The 21,783-nt window shown below is 45.3% G+C and overlaps 1 long non-coding RNA gene across 1 annotated transcript in view; it reads left to right on the forward strand.

The window, feature by feature from the left end:
- Window positions 1-17,792: 17,792 nt before the first annotated feature.
- LOC147122060 (uncharacterized) overlaps window positions 17,793-21,783 on the forward strand; it is a 33,559-nt gene continuing 29,568 nt past the window's right edge. Inside the window, exon 1 of the long non-coding RNA XR_015075420.1 lies at window positions 17,793-17,889. This is a non-coding gene — a long non-coding RNA (uncharacterized LOC147122060). The remainder of the gene's footprint in view (window positions 17,890-21,783) is intronic.

Genomic DNA, 21,783 nt, shown 5'->3' on the forward strand with positions numbered 1-21,783 from the left:
AGCTTTAGTATGTTTGTCATGGTACGCTTTTTGGTTTGTTTGTTTTGTCTCAACCTTGCATTTGAGATCTGGGTGTATCAGGTCTAACGTGCACCGCAACTTTCTCCCCATCATCAACTCAGCCGGAGAAAGCCCCGTGGTAGCTTGGGGTGTTATACGATAACTAAACAAGGCTCTATTGAGCTTGGTCTCCAGGGTGTCACCTGAGCTCTTCCTCATGAGCTCCTTAAAAGTCTGCACGGCTCGCTCGGCTAACCCATTTGAGTCTGGGTGATATGGAGCCGAGGTGACATGTGTGATTCCATTCCTTACCATGAATTCTTTGCTCCCTTCACTAACAAAACACTGTGCATTGTCGGATACAATCATTTCTGGAATACCATGCGTGCTGAAGCTGTTCCTGAGACAATCCAGTGTGGCATCAGTCATTGCAGAGCTCACTGGATAAACGTCGATCCACTTTGAGTGAGCGTCTACCAGCACCAAAAACATTTTGCCCATAAAAGGTCCCGCATAGTCTATGTGAATTCTCCTCCAGGGTTTGCTGGGCCACTCCCAGGGATGGAGTGGTGCCCCGGCAGGTGCTTTCCTCTGTTCCTGACATATAGTGCATGACTTTACCTTTGACTCAATTTCAGCATCCAAGTTAGCCCACCACAGGTAGCTCCTAGCCAGTCCTTTCATTCTAGTCATTCCTGGGTGCAATTGATGCAACTGTTCCAACAAAGTAGAGCGTCCCCGCTCTGGGACTATGATGCGTGCTCCCCATAGCACACATCCATCTTGGACACTGAGCTCGTGCTGTCTCTGTCTGTACGGCGCGAACTCCGGTCCCTCACGGTGATCTGGCCAGCCTTTCAACACATACTCATGGACCCTTGACAGAACGGGGTCCTTGGCTGTCCAGCCCTGGATTTGCGCTGAAGTCATCAGGGGACTGATCTCCTGATCCAGCATCAGGACGTGCTCCTCAGGGGAAGTACTGCGAGGAGATTTTGAGAGGGGCAGGCGGCTGAGAGCATCCGCGTTCCCGTTTTCCTTGCCGGCTCTGTACGTGATCACATATTCATAGGCTCTTAGTATTACTGCCCATCTCATTATTCTCTGTGATGCCATTTGAGGCACCGCTTTCATCTCATTCAGTAAGCTAATAAGAGGCTTGTGGTCAGTACTGATTACAAACTTCCTCCCGTATATGTACTTATGGAATTTCTTTACTCCAAATATAATGGCTAACCCCTCTTTATCAAGCTGTGAATAGTTCTTTTCCGCAGCTGTGAGCGTGCGTGAAACAAACCCGATGGGCCTTTCCGCTCCATCTGGCATGCGGTGGGCCAACACTGCCCCCACTCCATAGGGTGATGCATCATAGGACATTATCAGCTCCTTCTTCTCGTTGTAATGCATGAACACCCTGCTGGACTGAAGTAGCTCCTTTGACTGCTGAAACGCTTTTGCTTGTTCGGGCCCCCAACGCCATGGCTCCTCCTTTCTCAGCAGTTTGTGCAGGGGTGCCAGCAGCATCGATAAGTTTGGAAGAAACCGGTTATAATAATTCAGGAGCCCTAGATAGGCTTTCAGTTCAGTCACTGAGGTGGATGCAGGTGCATCCTGCACTGCCCGCACTTTCCCTGGTAATGGATGGAGGCCTTTGGCATCCACCCGATGTCCCAGGAATGTAACTTCCTTCTCCATGAAACTACACTTACTCCGTTTCAGGCGTAGCCCTGCCTCTTCCAGATACTGTAGCACTTTGTCCAGTGTTTTTACGTGATCCTGATCGTCACTTCCTGTTAGCAGAATATCATCTAAGTACACAGCCACCTTTGGAATGCCCTCCATAGTCCGTTGGAATATTGCTGGGCTAGAACTGACACCAAATGGTAACCTGGCATACGTGAACAGGCCCTTGTGCTTGTTCACCGTGACAAACTTTTTTGATTCTTCATCTAGCAATATCTGCTGATACGCATGACTCATGTCCAGTTTGCTGAATCTTTCTCCCCCAGCGAGCGATGTTAACATGTCCTCCATTCTCGGAATGGGGTACTGTTCCAGTGATGATACTCTGTTCACTGTTAACTTATAGTCACCACACACCCTTACGTTACCGTCGGGCTTCAATACCAGGACTATTGGTGCTGCCCAGTCTGAAAATTTCACTGGTTCCATTACTTTGTCCTTTAGCACGCGATCGAGTTCCACCTCAACCTTGGCTTTCATTGCAAAAGGTACCGACCTTGGTTTAAAGAAACGAGGCGTGGCATCACTGGCTACATGAATCTTGGCTGTGGCTCCCCTTAAGGTGCCCAGTTCGTCCTTGAACACTAACTCATGCTTCATCAGCACTTCTTTCAGTGCCTCTGTACTGTCCTCCATTTTATTCATTGCCTGCCAGTCCACACTCAACTCACTGATCCACCCTCGCCCTAACAGGTTTGGCCCTGACCCTGCTACCACTACCACCGTAAGCTCTTTGGTGACTCCTTTGTGTTCCACTTGTACTTCGGCCGCCCCCAAAATGTCCACCTTCTGTCCTGTGTAAGTTTTGAGACTAATGGGGCATGTACCTAGCTCTGGTACTTTTGCTTCCCCCCATAGCTTGGCGTACTCAGTCTGCGACATTATGCTTACACTACATCCGGTGTCAATCTCAAACTTTGCTTGACCTCCGTTCACTATCAAATACTGAGTGAGAGGGGGTACGTTGGGCCTTGAAGTGTCTATACTGTATATAGTGAAAACCTCCTCACTAGACTCACTAGACTCTTCCTCCTCTTGTATGTAATTTGCCCGCTTTGTGTACTTCTCCCTCCCCCCTTTAGCATGCTTTGCCCCTTTAGCACTGCTTCTCTCACTCACTGCCCTTTTACAGACTTTCTTTAAGTGCCCTATTTTTCCACAATTGTGGCACTTTGCCTTTGCAAACCTGCAGTACTTTGCATAATGGCTCGTCCCGCCACATCGGTAGCAATCCCCAACCCCGACTGGTGGACTTTTCGCGCCAGCTTCCATCTTGAAAACAGCTCCTCCCACTGGTTTACTCCATTTCTCCTTGCTCATACTGTTTAAATCCTTAATGTCCTTGTTAGCCATCTCCATGGCTTGTGCTTTTTTAAGTGCCGTCTCAAACGTTAATCCTTCTTCTGACAGCAACCTTTGCTGTATATTGTCGTCGTTAACTCCGCATACTAGTCTGTCCCTTAACATGACTGTGAGCGTATTTCCAAAATTACAGTCCTGTGCGAGCTTCCGAAGCTCCTCCACATATTCAGTAACGCTTTCTTCCGGCCTCCTAATCTTCGAATTGAATTTCCATCTCAGTACTATTTCACTAGGTTTCGGATTGAAATGATTCTTTAGTAGACTCACCAACTCGTCAAAAGATTTTTCTCCTGGCCGCTCCGGGCTCAGCAGATTTCTCATCCGTGTATAGGTTTGCGCTCCCACACAGCTCAGTAAAATGGCCCTTTTCTTTTCAGCACTGTCCACCTCGTTTGCCACAAAGAAATGGCTCAGTATTTCACAATACTCCTCCCAAGACTGCGACTTGCTGTCAAAAGGTGCCACGGAGCCTACCGTTCCTGCCATCCTTGGAGTCCGGTCACTTCAGCCAAAAAATCAAACTCCGTTTCGACTCCCGCGGCCTAGCCTCGTGCTTTTCCGACTAGTTTGCTAACTAACCCGAGCACCTCTTCCGAATACTCCATAACTATGACTGATCCACCAAAACTTTTCCGTCCTTTATTCTCATCGCCATATGTGGTATCTTGAGGTGGCCATAGATGGAGATGGACACAGGTTAACTCCGTAACATGGTTTAATCAACACTTGCACATAAAAGCTTCTGCCATGAGGCAGCAAAAACAAAGAGTACAACAAGTACAGACCAGACTTAACTCAGGAGACCAATTGCCACAGCACCACCTGGTGGATCAGGTTACTCATAAAAAATCCAATGGTATTATTTCGAAGAAGAGCAGGGAAGTTATCCCCAATGTCCTAGCCAATATTTATCCCTCAATCAACATCACTGAAACAGATTATTTGGTCATTATCACATTGCTGTTTGTAGGAGCTTGCTGTGTGCAAATTGGCTTTCCTACATTACAACAGTGACTACACTTCAAAAGTACTGCATTGGCTGTAAAGCACTTTGGCACGTCCTGAGGTCGTGAAAGGCGTTATATAAATGCAAGTCTTTCTTAATGTACTAGCTTAACATTTTTGTTTAAATATCCAACCTATTTCAATACAATGCTTAATAACTCTCTTTAGAGTCATCGAGTCATAGAGTTATACAGCACAGAAAGAGGCCCTTCGGCCCATCGCGTCCGCACCGGCCATCAAGCCCTAGCTAATCTAATCCCATTTTCCAGCATTTGGTCCGTAGCCTTGAGTGACTGCCCTTGACATCAAGGCAGCATTTGATTGAGTGTGGCATCAAGGAGCCCTAGCAAAACTGAAGTCAATGGGAATCAAGGGGAAAACTCTCCATTGGTTGGAATCATACCTAGCACAAAGGAAGTTGGCTGTGGTTGTTGGAGGTAATTCATCTCAATCACATGACATCACTGCAGGAGTTCCTCAGGGCAGTGTCCTAGGCCCAACCATCTTCAGCTGTTTCATCAATGACCTTCCCTCCATCAGAAGGTCAAAAGTGGGGATGTTCGCTGATGATTGCACACTGTTCAGCACCATTCGAGACTCGTCAGATACTGACGCAGTCCGTGTCCATATGCAACAAGACCTGGACAACATTCAGACTTGGGCTGACAAGTGGCAAGTAACATTCGCACCACACAAATGCCAGGCAATGACCATCTCCAACAAGCGAGACTCAAACCATCTCCCCTTGACATTCAATGGCATTACCATCGCTGAATCCCCCACTATCAACATCCTGGGGGTTACCATTGATCAGAAACTGAACTGGACCAACCATATAAATACTGTGGCTACACGAGCAGGCCAGTGGCTGGGAATTCTGCGGCGAGTGTCTCACCTCCTGACTGCCCAAAGCCTTTCCACCATCTACAAGGCAGGAGTGTGATGGAATACTCTCCACTTGCCTGGATGAGTGCAGCTCCAACAACACTCAAGGAGCTCGACACCATTCAGGATAAAGCAGCCCGCTTGATTGGCACTCCATCCACCACCTTCAACATTCACTCCCTCCACCACCGGCGCACTGTGGCTGCAGTGTGTACCATCTACAAGATGCACTGCAGCAACTCACCAAAGCTCCTTCAACAGCACCTTCCAAACCCGCGACCTCTACCACTTAGAAGGACAAGGGCAGCAGACGCATGGGAACATCACCACCTACAAGTTCCCCTCCAAGCCACACACCATCCTGACTTGGACCTGTATCGCCGTTCCTTCACTGTCACTGGGCCAAAATCCTGGAACTCCCTTCCTAACAGCATTGTGGGTGTACCTACACCATATGGACTGCAGCGGTTCAAGAAGGCGGCTCACCACCATCTTCTCAAGGGCAATTAGGGATGGGCACTAAATGCAGGCCTAGCCAGCGACGCCCAAATCCCATCAATGAATAAAAAAAATTTAAAAAAAATTTCAAGTGCTCATCCAAATGCTTCTTGAATTTTGTGAGGGTACCTGCCTCTACCACCCTATCAGGCAGTGAGTTCCAGATTCCAACCACCCTCTGGGTGAAAAAGTTTTTCGTCAAATCCCCTCTAAACCTCCTGCCCCTTACCTTGAATCTATGCCCCCTTGTTATTGATCCCTCTACTAAGGGGAAAAGTTCCTTTCTATCCACCCTATCTATGCCCCTCATAATTTTGTATACCTCAATCAGGTCCCCCCTCAGCCTTCTCTGCTCCAAGGAAAACAACCCCAGCCTGTCCAGTCTTTCTTCATAGCTGAAGCGCTCCAGCCCAGGTAACATCCTGGTAAATCTCCTCTGCACCCTCTCCAAAGCAATCACATCCTTCCTATAGTGTGGCAACCAGAACTGTACACAGTACTCCAGCTGTGGCCTTAGCAGCATTTTGTACAGCTCCATCATAACCTCCCTGCTCTTATATTCTATGCCTCGGCTAATGAAGGCAAGTATCCCATATGCCTTTTTAACCACCTTGTCCACCTGTTCTGCTGCCTTCAGGGATCTATGTACATGCACACCAAGGTCCCTCTGATCCTCTGTCTTTCCTAGGCTCTTACCATTCATTGTGTATTCCCTTGCCTTGTTAGTCCGTCCAAAATGCATCACCTCACACTTTTCAGGGTTAAATTCCATTTGCCACTGTTCCGCCCATCTGACCAACCCATCTATATCGTCCTGTAGCCTGAGGCTTCTCTCCTCGCTATTTACCACCCCACCAATTTTCGTGTCATCTGCGAACTTACTGATCATACCTTTTACATTCACATCCAAATCATTAATGTAGACCACAAACAGCAAGTGACCCAGCGCCGATCCCTGCGTTACCCCACTGGACACAGGCTTCCAGTCACAAAAACAACCTTCCACCATCACCCTCTGCCTTCTGCCACTAAGCCAGTTTTGGATCCAATGTGCCAAGGCACCCTGGATCCCATGGGCTCTTACCTTCCTGACCAGTCTCCTATGCGGGACTTTATCAAAAGCCTTACTGAAATCCATGTAAACCACATCCACTGCACTACCCTCATCCACGCACCTAGTCACCCCCTCGAAAAATTCAATCAAATTGGTCAGACATGATCTTCCCTTGACAAAGCCATGCTGGCTATCCCTAATTAATCCCTGCCTCTCCAAGTGGAGACCAATTCTGTCCCTCAGAATTTTTTCCAATAATTTCCCTACCACTGATGTTAGGCTCACTGGCCTGTAATTCCCTGGTTGAAACAATCTTATATGAATTTACTTGCTTATTCCAATGCTGCCTCCCATCTTCCACTCTCCATAACATTGAGCTCATCCAAAGCTCGGCTGCCCGTGCCATAACCCGACCCGTTCACCCATCAACCTTATGCTCGCTGACTTACATTTGCTCCCAGTCTGGAAACGCCTCAATTTTTAAATTCTCATCCTTGTTTTCAAATCCCTCCAAGGCCTCACCCCTCACTACCTCTGTAACCTCCTCCAGCTCTACAACTCTCCCAGATCTCTGCACTCCTCCAATTCAGGCCTCTTGTACATCCCCTATTTTAGTCACTCTACCATTGGCAGTCATGCTTTCAGCTGCCTAGGCCCTAAGCCCCGAATGCCTTCTGAAAATCCAAATACATCACATCCACTGGTTCCCCCTTATCTATTCTGCTAGTTACAACCTCAAAAAACTCTTAACAGATTCATCAAACATGATTTCCCTTTCATAAATCTGTGTTGACTCTGCCCAATCCTATTATTACTTTCTAAGTGCCCTGTTACCACGTCCTTAATAATAGATTCTAGCATTTTCCCTACTACTGATGTCAGGTTAACTGGTCTGTAGTTCCCCGTTTTCTCTCTCCCTGCTTTCTTAAATAGTGGGGTTACATTTGCTACCTTCCAATCTGCGGGAACTGTTCTAGAATCTATCGAATTTTGGAAAATGACAACCACGAATACATCAACTCTTTACTTGATGCAGTGTATATTTTGCATTCTAATGCACCATGGTATCACTTTAGCGAGCAATCATTGTCAATAGAAATGACAGATTGCTTTCTGACTGCTGTCCATCCATAAACAGAAATCTGTTTACTAAAAGCTTATTTCATGTAAATAGTGCCCCTTTAATTCAAACAGTCACATCACATAAAAATCATGGTATTTAGCAAGTTACTATATTTTGAGAGTTTTGAAATTAGATATTGTGTTTTACTCCTAATCCCTTGTTAAAAGGAAAACTTATGCTTTGCTTGAATTTATGAAAGTGAATAATTTTTTTAAAATCCTGCATTAAATATAATATTTTCCCTCTTACTTGCTCTCTCAATGACGCTGACATATATTGGAGTAAAGTCTCACAAGTGCTTTGGCGCTTCTCTCTTGCTCTGTTATCTAGTTCTCTTTCTCTCAAGCTGCTATGTCGTGCTCAGTCTTTTACCACTCTCCCTTTATTATGCAGTTCTTTCTTAGTCTGTTATGTATTCCTCTGTCATTTTGTTCCTTTTTCCCTCTATTATGCAGCACTTGTTCTCTCTTTCTGTCTATTGTTTTTTAATTGAGAAACTTAGGTGGTGGGTCAATCAGCAAAACAGTGGAAAGCATTACAAATAGAATGTTAAAACATGTCCTACATTCCTGTGCTGTAGGATATCGACTTTTCAGCATCTTGAAAGGAGATCAGCATGGTGATTAGTGGCTTTGATAAATGTGGGAGACCTGCAAATAAGTACTGCAGTAACTGTCTGGAGCCATATGTTCTGAGCACAGCTACTGGAGGGAACCCCTCTTTGAAATTCATAATCACGAAGTTGCATATGCCCACCTCTGTCTTACTTTGATCTTAATCTGCTGCACAACTCTGCAGTAAGTGAGTACTATTGCCACATGGATTTGTAGCATGGGGAGTTGATTTTGCTATGGACTAGATTAAAGCTGTGAATCTGAATTTTCCAACTAGAGTACTGACCTGCCTTAGCTCAATCAAAATCTCATATTAATTACTGCAGGTACAATAAAGTTTGTCAAATATTTGAACATCATTAACTATAGGACTGCTGGGACTGAATCTCTAATAGAGAGGAGTCCTGTTAATTGCAATAGATCAGTATTTTATCTCCTTTTTCCCCATCTCCTTCATTTATTGACTCTTGCTCAGGTATGGTTCCATGGGTGCTGGCAGCCCTCAGGTACCAAGCTCAAGTGACCATTCTTTATATGCGAGCTTGTTGAGTATTGGCAAGCAGTTTCACTGGGGGGCAGAGAGGCAAATCAGCCAAACGTGATCCTGTCCTCACACAAGTACACTTTACAGCAAAGTCCACTAGATAATGATCAGGAGTGAGAACTCTAATAGTACAAAACCAAATTGAGACTTATCTTGGTTTTAAACTGGGTGATTAACAAAAACACTTGGTTTCACTGTTCCAAGACATTGCTGTCACATTGGAAGATTCCTGAGTACACATTCCTTTGTCAGTCACATATTGCCTTTAAGCCCAACTCTCTTAAAGAGCCACATCTTCATTTCACTTCTAACAAAGTTTATGAGAAAAAAGCAACTGATTAAAGGTTTATCTCTGAGCTGCTGCAATAGTGCACCTCTCAAGCTATAACCACTTGCACCTACATTCACCCCAAGTTTGCTTGCATTATAAAACAGTAACACTGGTGCCAGTTATACCATGTTCCTAACTTTTGCAAATTTTCCCATTTTTTACAACTGGGGCCATTGATGCACACTATTCTGTAGGTCCAATAGCTTCCTGCTTGCTGCTAGTTTGTTGCACTATTTTTTAGTTTCTCTTCCATTTTGGAAAGCATTGAGATTGGAACTCTACAGGATATATTCATGCTTTAACGGACAGCATTGTCCTTAAGTGCTATCTTTACAGGTTCACACTTCAGCAGCTCAGTGCCACCAAATAAATTGGCCCAGAAATTCGGGTCGGGGGCTTCCCACAGGTGCAAGCCCCCGATCTGCACTTACCTTGCGCGCCGGCCGTTGAGCTCTGGGCCCCCGTGGAATTCCGATCCGGGGCCTGGTCCAGCTGCCGAAGCACAATGCTTGCGTATCCCAGGGGCGCAGTTAGTTCGATGCGTCCCCTGGGATCACGTGGGCCATGGGGAGCCAATCGGAGCAGGGAATGCTCCATTCATAAGTCTGACCGGAAGTGCTGTCAAGACTTATAAATACTACGGCCCCAAAATAGCACTAAATCTTCAAATAATTTTTTTTTTAAATCACATTTTTAAAATAAACTATAAATTACATGAAATAACTATTTTAAACAATAATTTAAATTTTTGAAAAAAATAATTTTATTTTCTAATGGGGCTAAAAATAAACTTACCTTGCTTTAAAGTATTTAAAAATAATAAACCTGTGGGAAAAAATGTTTTAATTTTAATTAATTCACCACTTACCTTGTAAAAAGCAGGCCTTATGCCTGCTTTTTATATTTCTAAATTCTGCAGGCTTACCCTCCCGGGAAAACCTGTAAAAAAAACCTAAGTTCGATGCGCACGCGCAGCCTCCCCCGCGCACGCGTTCGACCTCTGAACCTCTTCGTTCAGAGGAACGGAAGTGCCGGTTTCCCGCGCATGCGCACAGTCAGTGTGTTGAGATGTTAGCTCTGATCTTAGTGATTAAAATTGATGTGCCTTCAATAACCACACAGTAGCCCAAAATGTCCGAAGTGTGGGGCTTAGCAGCCATAGCAATTCTGCTCCGTGTAGGGGTTACCGTTAATGAGTGCCACCGTACCAGGCTAGGGTGGATAAAACTCTCGGTATTCCCACAGTCAATTAAACATTTCGTTAAATTCCCGTTTACCTGTATGTCCATCATAGATTTTGTCAACGGGTGTGGCCTGGATTGATCCACCGTGATCGAAGCCACTGTTGGGCCCTGGGCGGCTGTTGAGTCGGGAAAAGATGGTGGATCCCAAGATGGCGGCCCGCACGGCACACACGAGGCAGTGACGGAGTTGGAAATCGGATTTCCCCTGCAGACTTTGCTAAAATGCCCCTTTTTCTTACATTTGAAGCATGTAGCGTCCTTCGCTGGGCATCGTTGTCTGGGGTGCTTGGCCTGGCCGCAGAAGTAGCATTTCGGGCCTCGAGACATTGCCGCTGTAGTAGGACTCCTGGGTGAACTTCTGTGTGGGGACTCCGGCGGTGTAGAGCTGGTCTGAGACCTGGATGGGGAAGATGGCTGATTCCAAGGTGGCGGCCCGCTCGGCGCGCACGAGGCGGTGAGGGCCGCATGGCCGGAAGAATAAGAGTCAGAGTTTTTCTGGGCCACGTCCAGCGATCGCGCAGTGGTCACTGCCTTTTTTAAGTCCAGGACCTCCTTCTCCAGCAGTCTCTGCCGGATATAATTCGATTTGAGGCCCGTGATGAAGGAATCGCGGACCAATTCGTCAGAGTACACGTTGGCCGTCACGGCCTTGCAGTTACAGTCCCGGACCAAGTCCTTTAGGCCCTGTAAGAAATCGTCCATTGATTCCTCAGGTCGCTGCCTGCGTGTAGCCAGCAGATGTCTGGCGTACACTTCATTTACTGGCCTCTGGTATTGGGCCTTCAGGATAGTGATGGCCTCCGTGTAAGAGGTGGCGTCCCGGATGAACGAATAAATCCGATGATTAACGTGAGTAGTCAGTAGACTCAGTTTATCTACCTCGCTAGCGGATGAGGCCCTCGCGAAGAGTTCGAAGCATTTGAGCCAGTGTCCAAATTGATTTGATGCTTCAGCAGAATGTGGATCCAAGTCCAGACGCTCTGGTTTTAGGAGTCGATCCATCCTAGTATTCTTTAGTGATTAAAATTGCGCAGTGCATGCAGGAAACCGGCACTTCCATCGGGCCTAAGGGTGAGTACCCCGTGCGTACTCACCTGTGGAGACCCGAATTTCTGGGCCATTGTTTTTAACCTTCTTTGCTTCTTATACCAGACCTATTTTCCCTGTTGGTCCTTGACCTATTTGATCATTCACATGTGGTTTACATCACAAAAATAGACATTTTTATTTTCCTCCCTTGTATGTAGTGTGCACCAGAAATTGTCTCTTGCAATTATTGTCTGTGTAGGACTCTTGTGGTGGCAGGGTGAAATTTTCAAAGGAAAATCTAACAACTTACTGCTAGAGGCCTGTTTGTTCCAATTTTTGGATGAACCTTGATTTAGGTGGCCAGTGCCCTGCTAGAAATAGAGGGGGGCCTAATAAATATATGCAAACTGATTTTGTCAGGACCCCGCCCAATGGCATTTTAGTCTGTGGTATAGGGTGGTATTTCCAGCACTATTTAAAGGGATATAAATCTGTCCTCAGCAAAAATGCTGCAAAGGTTTGGGAGACATTTTGCTGTTACTAGATAGTAATTTTTGGCTACATAGATGCTTTTAAAGTACTTGTAATGACTGTACAACCTTCTAAACTCTTAAGGGACTTCTGGCAACACACTTTTTCTACATAGGAATCCTTCTGACATTTCCACTCTGGCTAGAGGAAGAGGAGTAGTAGCAGCAACAGGAGGAAGGAGCAAACAGAAATGCAGCTGCAGGAAGACCAGATAGAAGGAGACGAGCTTGCAGCAATCTTTACCCTCCCAACAGAATGTATATGCTCAGAACAACGTACCTGCACATCTGAGGAGCAGTGCCTAAAGAGGCTGTGCTTTTCTAGGGAGGCTGTCACAGAGTTCTGTTGTCTCCTGCAACAAGACCTACCAGCCACAACTAGTACTGCATTGCCTGTTGCAGTCAAAATCACTGCAGCCCTGAATTTCTTTGCCTCTGGCTCCTTTCATGCTTCCATATGGCATGTCAGTAACATCAGTCAATCTGCAGTTCCTGCTTACATTAATCAGGTTACTGATGCCATGTTTGCTAAAGTAAAAACTTGCATCACTTTCACCATGGACAATCAGAAATAGCAGGATAGGGCTCTGGAATTCATACATATTGCAGCCTTTCCACCATGTCCAGGGAATCGACTCTACCCACACACAACTCTTGCACCATTCTGGTCCGAAAATGCATCATCTGCCAAATTGGAAGCCGATGATTTCAAAGTATGCAGGATTTTCCAACAGGATTTTTTTCTTTGAAAGTTTTACCCCGCAAACGCCTTGTTTACAATAATTGCAACAGACAATTTCTGGTTCACACTACATACAAGGAAAGAAAAGATTTTACATTTGAACATTTTCTCTTAAATAATTTGCATGATTCATATCAATAGTTTTTTGCAGTTTATTTCTATTTGTTGTATTGGGCATACTTCATTTTTTAGTCTACACAGAGAACATTGCAAAGAAATGCTTCAAAACCAATCCTATACCTTGTTGTGAGTCATCAAGCTTGCACATTTGGATAACAATTAATGACAGACAGAAATAGAAGCGATGGGGGCGTTGATAGACAGCAGGCTTTAAGGAAGCCTAGCCACCAGATATTTTTATAACATCTGTTATGAGAAAATTACATACTTATATCATCAACACAAACAGCACATTTGAAGCCACTCAAAATAATGTTTAGGTGGCTGTGCATGTAGTTTTTGGCCATCATACAAGCTGATCTTTGGGGCACAAGTCTATTTACCTTTTTGTGCCACAGATGTAAGAAAATAATATTGTGCTCTGATATACATTGTCATTGTTTTCACCTCTGTTACAAAAAAAATAAATACTTATTTGGCAGTGATCTAGTTCAGAGGTTGGTCTGAGTGATGGATGCAGGCTCCATCCTGTGTCATGCTATATATTGGCCCAAATTTTCCTGTGAGCTGAGTAATGTAGACCGTGCATTTCGCCATCTTGTGTTCCGATCTCGTCACTGATAACTTACTCCATATTTTCCTCTATTTCTAATTAGCTGCAGCGAGCATAGTGGCAAATCAGATCAAATCTATATCAATGATTTGGATGAAGGGACCAAATGTAATATATCCAAGTTTGCTAATGATACAAAGCTAGGTGGGACTGTAAGTTGTGAGGCGGATGCAAAGAGGTTTCAAGGGATATAGAAAGGCTAAGTGAGTGGCAAGAACATGGCAAATGGAACATAATGTGGAGAAGTGTGAAGTTATCCACTTTGGTAGGAAAAATAGAAAAGCAGAGTATTTTTTAAATGGTGAGAGATTGGGAAATGTTGGTGTTCAGAGGGACCTAGGTGGCCTTGTACACAAATCACTGAAAGTTAACATGCAGGTACAGCAAGCAATTAGGAAAGCAAATGGTATGTTGGCCTTTATTACTAGAGGATTTGAGTATTTTTAAAATTTATTCATTGATGGGATGTGGGCATCGCTGGCTGGCTAGGCCTGCATTTAGTGCCCATCCCTAATTGCCCTTGAGAAGATGGTGGTGAGCCGCCTTCTTGAACCGCTGCAGTCCATATGGTGTAGGTACACCCAAAATGCTGTTAAGAATGGAGTTCCAGGATTTTGGCCCAGCGACAGTGAAGGAACGGCGATACAGGTCCAAGTCAGGATGGTGTGTGGCTTGGAGGGGAACTTGTAGGTGGTGATGTTCCCATGCGTCTGCTGCCCTTGTCCTTCTAAGTGGTAGAGGTCGCGGGTTTGGAAGGTGCTGTTGAAGGAGCTTTGGCGAGTTGCTGCAGTGTATCTTGTAGATGGTACACACTGCAGCCACAGTGCGCTGGTGGTGGAGGGAGTGAATGTTGAAGGTGGTGGATGGAGTGCCAATCAAGCGGGCTGCTTTATCCTGAATGGTGTCGAGCTCCTTGAGTGTTGTTGGAGCTGCACTCATCCAGGCAAGTGGAGAGTATTCCATCACACTCCTGACTTGTGCCTTGTAGATGGTGGAAAGGCTTTGGGGAGTCAGGAGGTGAGACACTCGCCGCAGAATTCCCAGCCTCTGGCCTGCTCTTGTAGCCACAGTATTTATATGGCTGGTCCAGTTCAGTTTCTGATCAATGGTAACCCCCAGGATGTTGATAGTGGGGGATTCAGCGATGGTAATGCCATTGAATGTCAAGGGGAGATGGTTAGAGTCTCGCTTGTTGGAGATGGTCATTGCCTGGCACTTGTGTGGTGCGAATGTTACTTGCCACTTGTCAGCCCAAGTCTGGATGTTGTCCAGGTCTTGCTGCATATGGACACGGACTGCATCAGTATCTGACAAGTCTCGAATGGTGCTGAACAGTGTGCAATCATCAGCGAACATCCCCACTTCTGACCTTATGATGGAAGGAAGGTCATTGATGAAACAGCTGAAGATGGTTGGGCCTAGGACACTGCCCTGAGGAACTCCTGCAGTGATGTCATGTGATTGAGATGAATGACCTCCAACAACCACAGCCAACTTCCTTTGTGCTAGGTATGATTCCAACCAATGGAGCGTTTTCCCCTTGATTCCCATTGACTTCAGTTTTGCTAGGGCTCCTTGATGCCACACTCGATCAAATGCTGCCTTGATGTCAAGGGCAGTCACTCTCACCTCACCTCTTGAGTTCAGCTCTTTTGTCCATGTTTGGACCAAGCCTGTAATGAGGTCAGGAGCTGAGTGGCCCTGGCGGAACCCAAACTGGGCGTCAGTTAGCAGGTTATTGCTGAGTAAGTGCCGCTTGATAGCACTGTCACGACACCTTCCATCATTTTGCTGATGATTGAGAGTAGACTGATGGGACAGTAATTGGCCGGGTCGGATTTGTCCTGCTTTTTGTAGACAGGACATACTTGGGCAATTTTCCACATTGCCGGGTAGATGCCAGTGTTGTAGCTGTACTGGAACAGCTTGGCTAGGGGCGCAGCTAGTTCTGGAGCACAAGTCTTCAGTACTATTGCCGGAATGTTGTCAGGACCCATAGCCTTTGCAGTATCCAGTGTCTTCAGCCATTTCTTGACATCACGTGGAGTGAATTGAATGGGCTGAAGACTGGCATCTGTGATGCTGGGGACCTCAGGAGGAGGCTGAGATGAATCATCCACTCGGCACTTCTGGCTGAAGATAGTTGCAAATGCTTCAGCCTTGTCTTTTGCACTCATGAGTATAAGAGTAAAGACGTCTTACTGCAATTATACAGGGCCCTGGTGAGACCACACCTGGAGTATTGTGTACAGTTTTGGTCTCCTTACCTAAGGAAGGATATACTTGCCATAGAGGGAGTGCAATGAAGGTTCACCAGACTGATTCCTGGGATGGGGGGATTGTCTGATGAGGAGAGCTTGAGTAGACTAGTTCTATATTCTCTGGAGTTTAGAAGAATGAGAGGTGATTTCATCGAAACATACAAAATTCTTACAGGGCTTGACAGGGTAGATACAGGGAGGATGTTCCCCTTGGCTGGGGAGTTTAGAACCAGGGTCACAGTCTCAGAATAAGGGGTTGGCCATTTAGGACTGAGATGAGGAGAAATTTCTTCACTCAGAGGGTGGAATTCTCTGCCCCAGAGGGCTGTGGAGGCTCAGCCATTGAGTATCTTCAAGACAGAGATCGATAGATTTTTGGATATTAAGGGAATCAAGGGATATGGGGATAGTGCGGGAAAGTGGAGGTGAGGTAGAAGATCAGTCATGATCTTATTGAATGGCGGAGCAGGCTCGAGGGGCCAAATGGCCTACTCCTGCTCCTATTTCTTATGTTCTTATAACAGCGGCGCAGCCACTGGTCATTGTTGATACCTTCATTTAACACTGTCCTGTCGTTGCTTGGTTTTGCCTTCCATGGATTAAATATTTGTACAATTATCAATACCCAATTACTGAATTGTCTTTTTTAAGTTTTTTTTAATTCTTGCAGGACCTATTTAGCTAAACAGACTTGCAGAAGTAGTAGATTAGCAACAATAAATGCTTTAAAAAGAAACACAGTTTAAAAAAATACTTAAAAGAAAAGAATTGTTTTATTGATATGACAATGTACTGGTTTAAGAACCTGTCTTTCAACAACCAAACACATCAGCACGTCATGTAAATGGAATTAGAGGATGCATTTAAAGTCAATAAATCACACCACTGTCAGGCCACCAGCCCCATTTTTTTTAGTCTAAATGGCAGGAGTGTGAAAACAGCCTTAAATGCAAAAAAATTGCGATTGCCATTAATGTTAATGGAGGTCGAGCTATAATAATTAACTTCAAATTGTTTCCAGGAAGGGCAAAAGCTGAGTGGCACAAAAGAACCAGGAAAACATTGAGTGGCATAATTAATGGCATAAGTCACTTACTCCATAATTTCCTCTTTTGTACCGTTAAAGGGCACAAGCCCCCAGGAATCGTTTTCTTTAAATTTTAGCTAGGCCAATGCAATGGGATTTTAAAATGGAGCTATGGCTGTTAGATTTCCTTTGACTTTATTGGCTGGAGGAAGAGGGGAGCTTAAAGCCTGATTTTAACCCTGCCCGCCCAATAGGAACAGGGCGGATGGGTGGTTAAGTTAATGGTAGCGTATGTATCGCTGCGTTCCCGATGTGCTCCTGCCCACGCCATTTTAACCATGTAATTTTCTGAGTTGGCTGAGGCCAAACATAATGGCCCAGAAATTCGGGTCGGGGGCTTCCCGCGGGTGTAAGTCCTCGACCTGCACTTACCTTGTGCGCCGGCCGTTGAGCTGTGGGCCCGCGTGGAATTCCGATCCTGGGCCTGCTCCAGCTGCCGGCGCGCAGTGCTTGCGTATCCCAGGGGTGCAGTTAGTTCGATGCGTCCCCTGGGATCACGTGGGCCATGGGGAGCCAATCGGAGCAGGGAGTGCTCCATTGATAAGTTTGACAGGAAGAGCTGTCAAAACTTAGAAATACTATGGGCCCCAAAACATCACTAAATCTTCAAATAAATTTTAAAAAAACATCACTTTTTTAAATAAACTATAAATTACATGAAATAACTATTTTAAACAATAATTTAAATTTTTGAAAAAAATAATTTTATTTTCTAACAGGGCTAAAAATAAACTTACCTTGCTTTAAAGTATTTAAAAATAATAAACCTGTGGAAAAAATGTTTTAATTTTAATTAATTCACCACTTACCTTGTAAAAAACAGGCCTTACGCCTGCTTTTTAAATGCGTAACTTCTGGAGACTTACCTTCCCAGGAAAACCTGTAAAATAAGTTTGATGCGCATGCGCAGCCTCTCCTGCTCACGCGTTCAAACTCTGAACCCCTTCGTTCAGGGGAATGGAAGTGCCGGTTTCCCGCGCATGCGCAGTGCATGCAGGAAACCGGCACTTCCATTGGGCCTACGGGTGAGTACCCTGTGCGTACTCACCCGTGGAGACCCGAATTTCTGGGCCAATAAATGCATTTCATTTGTTTCTCTCCCAGGTGATCAATAGTGCTTTTCTTTAAAGAAGTTTACTAACTCTACAACTCCCATAAGTTGCTTGTGTAGTGGCCTGAGCAGAGCTGGTGGAAGGCTGCTGTTCCTCACGTGAGTGCCTTTGAGATACTCATGGCCAGTGATGTCTGTGTGCTTGAACCTGTGAGGGTCTAGCTGCAGGCTGTGGCAACTTGGCTGCTTTCGGGGCAGTCTGGCCCTGCTGACTTGCTGGCACTGTAGCGAGTATTGGTTGGGGTTGACTTAATGGTTATTAAGAAGACAAAAATAGTGCCTTTCACGACCTCAGGACATCCCAAAGCGCTTTACAGCCAATGAAGTACTTTTGAAATGTAGTCACTGTTGTAATGCAGGAAACAATTAGCAAATAATGGGGCACAGTGGGAATATGCCATGAAGTAAATGCTGCCAAGGAAGTGGGCAATCACCCGCATTATCCTCTGCAGATGGTCACACACAAGCTGGAGATTGATTGAGTAGAAAACCTGTAGTTCAATATAGGACTCTCTGTATAAAGGAGTGCATAGGGCTGCATGTGTTTCAATAATTATACATTCAACTTTGGGAATTCCTACCACTCAGAAAAATCCTAGGACTATCTCCTGTTGTTTTCTCGTGCCTTGGTGGAAAATGATGTGATAACTGCTCTTGTAAACAGGACATTAGTCACCAGCTCAAGGCATCTATACATTGCAGACTGACTGTCACCGCCGGCAGCCTGGAAAGAGCTCAAGACAAAAGCTTTCATGGCTGTTGTGGCTGTCACTGTTATTGGCAGTTCTATGTCTGACTTGGAGTTGGGCTGGAGGTCTTCCTGGAGCATGTTGCACAACTCTATTAATGTCTCGCTGGTGATCCTGAGCCTCCATATGTATTTCTCACTTCTCAGTTTGAAATAATTATGCTGTGGCCGATAGGTTTACTTTGCAGGGTAATGTTGGTTGGCGCCCTCCTCCAGCAGTGTAGCCTTGCTTCCCTCGCATCCAAAAGGTCCTCCTCATCTTTAAAGTAATACATGTATGATGAAGGCAACACCCATTATACAAAAGGTTATGGTGGGAGATGTAAACTGTTACCCCAAAGCTGTCTTAGAAATGCACTAGACATAGTGCAGCCCTAGCTCATAAAGAAGCTTGAAAATCTCTGCAAAAGTGCATCAACAATAACATTTCAATAAAAATGGAAATTGCTGGCTACCCTATAAGGACCTTTAAACCTAAAGGACAATCCAGCAACTCAGAACAGCCACTTTATATGGGCCACCTTGCAAATTGCTGTATGCAGAGTTAAACACAGGAAAATTACTTGAAGACATTATTATGTCACCTCTGTGTCATTTTAGTGGGGATACAAGAGCAGGTGTACCTCATGCATTATGCATGCACCTGTTATTTCTACCTCATTTACAAGCTCCCACCTTTCCACCTATTTTTCTGGTCCCTAATGCCCAATAAACTTGCACATTATTCCGAATGTCCCCACAGTACTTTCAGAAGTTACTACTTGTTTATACAGGCAGTCATTTTTTAGTTCTCAATATAAAAAAGCAGTTACTTTAAGCATTTACAATACATTGCAACATATAAAGATTACGCTTTGAAATTTGGCATTGTTTAAAGTTTCATTTGTCACACATGTAAACTGCTGATTGTTTTTTTGGGGAAAATTACCTCAGAAAAAATTGAAGAGTTTATACTTTGCTTTTTTATTTTTTTTAAATCAATTACTTTCATATCTTAATTTTCCATTGATACACCAGAGTGGAAGTTGGATGAGGCTTACAAGTAACTAGTCCTGGCACAATTGATTAATGGTTAATCTTGTTGTCAATCATAAAGATTTCGAGAAGTTGTACGCAGTAGGCCCTGTAGTCAATTAGCATGAGTCTCTTAAACGAACAGAGATGGTTCTGGAACTCTGCATGAACAGGAGACTCAGGCTTCTCAAGCATAAATATAGGAAGTCACACAACATCAGGTTATAGTCCAACAGCTTTATTTGAAATCACAAGCTTTCGGAGCGCTGCTCCTTCGTCAGGTGAAGTGAAGAGAAGCATACAGGCACAGCATATATAGTCAGAGAAAACTGCCAGGTGATTACAGGTAATCTTTCTAACTGCCCTTTATCACACCTCGGCAGAGAGATAATCACAGCAATCAAAGGTGTGAATGGTGTCCAAACAGGTCAGTCAGGAAAACATTACATCAAAGAACAATGAGATGGGGTCACAAGGGGTCAAATGTTGCAGATGCTGGGGTCTGTATGAAAAACAGAAAAAAAACAAAAAACTTTGCTGGAAATCACAGCAGGTCCGGCTGCATCTGTGCAGAGAGAACAAGCCAACGACGACTCGAGTCTGGATGACTCTACGTCAGGTGGGGTTACATGTAGCGTGACATGAACCCAAGATCCCGGTTGAGGCCGTCCTCATGAGTGCGGAACTTGGCTATCAGTTTCTGCTCGACGATTTTGCGTTGTCGTGTGTCTCGAAGGCTGCCTTGGAGAATGCTTACCTGAAGATCGGAGGCTGAATGTCCTTGACTGCTGAAGTGTTCCCCGACTGGGAGGGAACACTCCTGCCTGGCGATTGTTGTGTGGTGTCCGTTCATCCGTTGTCGCAGTGTCTGCATGGTCTCGCTGATGTACCATGCTCCGGGGCATCCTTTCCTGCAACGTTTGAGGTAGACAACGTTGGCCAAGTCACATGAGTATGTGCCATGTACCTGGTGGGTGGTGTCCTCACGTGCGATGATGGTATCTGTGTTGATGATCTGGCATGTCTTGCAGAGGTTGCCGTGGCAGGGTTGTGTGGTGGCGTGGCTGTTGTTCTCCTGAAAGCTGGGTAATTTGCTGCGAACGATGGTCTGTTTGAGGTTAGGCGGCTGTTTGAAGGCGAGTAGTGGAGGTGTGGGGATAGCTTTAGTGAGGTGTTCGTCGTCGTCGATGACATGTTGAAGGCTGCGGAGAACATGGCATAGTTTCTCCGCTCCAGGGAAGCACTGGACGATGAAGGGTACTCTGTTGGTTGTATCCCGTGTTTGCCTTCTGAGGAGGTCTATGCGATTTTTTGCTGTGGCCCGCCGGAACTGTCGATCGACGAGTCGAGCGTCATATCCCGTTCATGTGACTCGGCCAACGTTGTCTACCTCATATGTTGCAGGAAAGGATGCCCCGTAGCATGGTACATCAGCGAGACCATGCAGACACTGCGACAACGGATGAACAGACAACGCACAACAATTGCCAGGCAGGAGTGTTCCCTCCCAGTCGGGGAACACTTCAGCAGTCAAGGACATTCAGCCTTCGATCTTCGGGTAAGCATTCTCCAAGGTGGCCTTCGAGACACACGACAATGCAAAATCGTCGAGCAGAAACTGATAGCCAAGTTCCGCACTCATGAGGACGGCCTCAACCGGCATCTTGGGTTCATGTCACGCTACATGTAACCCCACCTGACGTAGAGTCATCCAGACTCGAGTCGTCGTTGGCTTGTTCTCTCTGCACAGATGTGCCCAGACCTGCTGTGATTTCCAGCAAAGTTTTTTTTCTTCTGTTTTTCATATAGACCCCAGCATCTATAACATTTGACCCCTTGTGACCCCATCTCATTGTTCTTTGATGTAATGTTTTCCTGACTGACCTGTTGGGACACCATTCACACCTTTGATTGCTGTGATTATCTCTCTGCCGAGGTGTGATAAAGGGCAGTTAGAAAGATTACCTGTAATCATCTGGCAGTTTTCTCTGACTATATATGCTGTGCCTGTATGCTTCTCTTCACTTCACCTGACAAAGAAGCAGCGTTCTGAAAGCTTGTGATTTCAAATAAAGCTGTTGGACTATAACCTGATGTTGTGTGACTTCCTACATTTGTCCACCCC

This window comes from Somniosus microcephalus, chromosome 3, assembly GCF_052327205.1.
Source record: "Somniosus microcephalus isolate GS21.2 chromosome 3, FLI_Smic_1.0, whole genome shotgun sequence".
Classification (NCBI taxonomy): Eukaryota; Metazoa; Chordata; class Chondrichthyes; order Squaliformes; family Somniosidae; genus Somniosus; species Somniosus microcephalus.